Here is a 3,011-nt window from a genome sequence, read left to right as displayed (position 1 = left end):
CCGCTTTAATGATGGAGTTCAACTTCTTTGACATGAGGATTCATGTGCTAAAGTGTTGCCTCTTTGCGGCATGCAAATACTGCCAAGCCCCCTTTGCCGAAAATTAAAACAAGATATACTGAATTGATATACTGATTAATTGACGAAATGAGCTTCACGCGTCATCTGGTGGTGCGGCTACATTTGCATTGGGCACTTTATTTTTATTAGATTTGAAATCTCATTGGGCATTGTGAATTTAATCATTCATATCTGCATTTTTTTTTTTTTTTTACATTTGTGCGTATTTTTACCACGGCTGCAGAGTGTGTAGTATCTTTTAAGCAACGATGGCCTCTTCACCGCCAACACGTCACACAAAGAAAAAGTCATTAAAATGAGTGCGTGATGTAATAATGCATGCTTGCTTCCGTATCTCCCTCCTTTGTGCTCGTAAATAGTGCTTAAGAGGGCTGCCTGTGCGAGAAAGAACGGGGAAAAAAAAGCTTTCACTTCCCCTGTCGACCAAACGGAGCGTCCTGATCCGGGATCGCTAATAAATCTTCTCGTCCCACTTTCATAAGTCTCAATCGTGTGCTTATATAGACAATAAAAAGAAAAGAAACTATGACCATATCCTGCTTTTGCGGTGCATGCATTTTTCAGGAGTACGATGTATAATGTAGCGACGCCACGCGAGGTTTGTGGTGTACTTAGCCGACCCGTCGGCATGTTTGCAGCCATGCTTTCAGGCGCTCATTGACATGCGAGTGGCCGGCTTTTCTTCACTTCCGCACGTTTAATTGTTCTTGTAGCCTGTAGTCAACGAAAACCAATCGTTTGAACTAAAATTCAGAAAACATTGTCATTAACTAAATAAAATATAAATGAAAACGATTTAAAAAAAAATTAGCTGAAACTACATTCTTACGTTTCTAGAACAAACTAAAACAAATTATTTGGGATGGGCGAGTACAGTCTCCATTTATCGGTATCGGGCCCAATAATCTCAAACGCTCATTCACAGGTTTTATTTTCCTTTGTTGTCATTTCTTTTGTTTTCAAAGTTTTCTGCTTGTCTTTTATCGACGCAGTTGTTTGTACTGTGCTAGTTAAAAAAAAAAAAAAAAACTTCGATTACGACACACTCGTGAGCTAACCTAATAAATCAAAGCAAAATGAAGAACCCCGGTCGAGCAAAGAATCTCTGCGGCTCCAGGCGGGGCGGTTCCAAGTCCTGTGTGGTCCCGAAGCCCCCCTCCGGGCTGGAGATCGTGTTACCGCAACGGGCTCACACGTAATCAGCATGCAAATCTGAATGAGGCCTAAAAGCCTTCAAGTTCAATGCGAATGCAAGAGAAGTGGAGAGGTCCGAGGGAGGGGCGCAGGGAGAGCTGGAGCATTAGCGGCGCCAATTAGCAGACGTGGTCCCATTAATTAGTGCCATTAGCAACAGCATGCTATGTGCTTGTTTGGGTGTGCGCGTGTGTATGAAAAGTGACATGTGGATGGGCCACGAGCAACACAAACAGACACAACGCGGCGCAGATGTGTTGTCGATTAGCACTTTTTTCTTTTTTTTTAAATAGTGAGCATCCGCACTCCAGTTTGCACACACACAATTGTAGTGCTCTTGTCAAGTCGTCACAATTAAAGCTCAAGCCTGGTTTGACTTTACTACCCTTTCAGCTTTGCACACCGTTTGCAACTAGAGATGTTCTTTGGTGTGCGCCCCGCTTGTTTTACATCATAAAACTTTTAACTATGAGTTTATTTCACTCGGCATCTCCAAGTGACTCTCGACGGCAGAAATATTAGTTGCTTTTCACAGAGGATAAAGAGTATGTGTCCTCTGAGTATTGATATTGTCTCAGTCCATGTTTTGCTACTTACATTTATTTGTGTGTGTGTGTGTTATTTATAGAATTTATATTTGCATTTACACACACACATGCACACATACACTATATTTTGAGTCATTTGTGTTTTTTTATACAAAACATGAAGCTCTTTTGAAAACTGCCAATATGAACTAAAATTAGTATGTGTGTGTATATATATATATATATATATATATATATATATATATATATATATATATATATATATATATATATTATATTTATTTATTCATTCATTCATTCATCTTCCGAGCCGCTTGATCCTCACTAGGGTCGCGGGGGGTGCTGGAGCCTATCCCAGCCGTCTTCGGGCAGTAGGCGGGGGACACCCTGAATCGGTTGCCAGCCAATCGCAGGGCAAGCTTACAGCACCTGGTATTCCCAGGCGGTCTCCCATCCAAGTACTAACCAGGCCCGACCCTGCTTAGCTTCCGAGATCGGACGAGATCGGGCGTTCTCAGGGTAGTATGGCCGCAAGCTATATATATATATATTATATATTATATATATATATTATATATATATTAGTATATATTTTAATAGTAATATCGCTTATTCTAGAATATAATCCATTTTACCCAAATTGTATGTTTCAATCCAGTACAAAACTTTTTAAGAAAATTAAATAATTAGGTGTAGTCGTTGTGTTTCAGTTGTTACTAAAAGGACCATCCAAAGATGCAATTCAATGATAACAAAATATAGATGATGTATTTGAAGAGCTGAAGTTGGAAATGACAAAATCAGATAAAAAAAAAAAAAAGTCACCCGTAGGAGGTTTCACTACATTTACAAAGCTAAACTGCAAGCGAAATAGGACACGAATGGCCATTCACGCTTTCTTGCAGGCCTTTTCTGTTGCTTGTCTCACTCCATACACCAAACAGACAAAAATATCGGCTCGTGTGCCACCTACACTAAAGTTAAAGTAACCAAATATGGACATTGACTCCCCACTTTGCACCCAGTCCAGCTTCGCTTCTTCTTTGGACAAGATGAGACTGTGTCTTCAATGATGTTGTCCCAGACAGGCCATGTCGGGTCACAACCGGGCCGACACACATTAAACAAACATTGCCCTCTCACAAGCAAACATGGCATGGAGAGCAAGATAAAGAACAAAGAAAGAAA

At 40.4% G+C, this 3,011-nt stretch overlaps 1 non-coding gene across 1 annotated transcript; it reads right to left on the bottom strand.

The window, feature by feature from the left end:
* Positions 1 to 2,240: 2,240 nt before the first annotated feature.
* LOC127613391 (5S ribosomal RNA) lies at positions 2,241 to 2,359 on the bottom strand. Its single transcript, XR_007966170.1, has one exon. It is a non-coding gene; the product is annotated as a 5S ribosomal RNA (ribosomal RNA).
* Between the last annotated feature and the right edge of the window lie 652 nt (positions 2,360 to 3,011).

This window comes from Hippocampus zosterae, chromosome 1 (genome assembly GCF_025434085.1).
Source record: "Hippocampus zosterae strain Florida chromosome 1, ASM2543408v3, whole genome shotgun sequence".
Lineage (NCBI taxonomy): Eukaryota > Metazoa > Chordata > Actinopteri > Syngnathiformes > Syngnathidae > Hippocampus > Hippocampus zosterae.
This window is presented reverse-complemented; position numbering and strand designations above follow the sequence as displayed.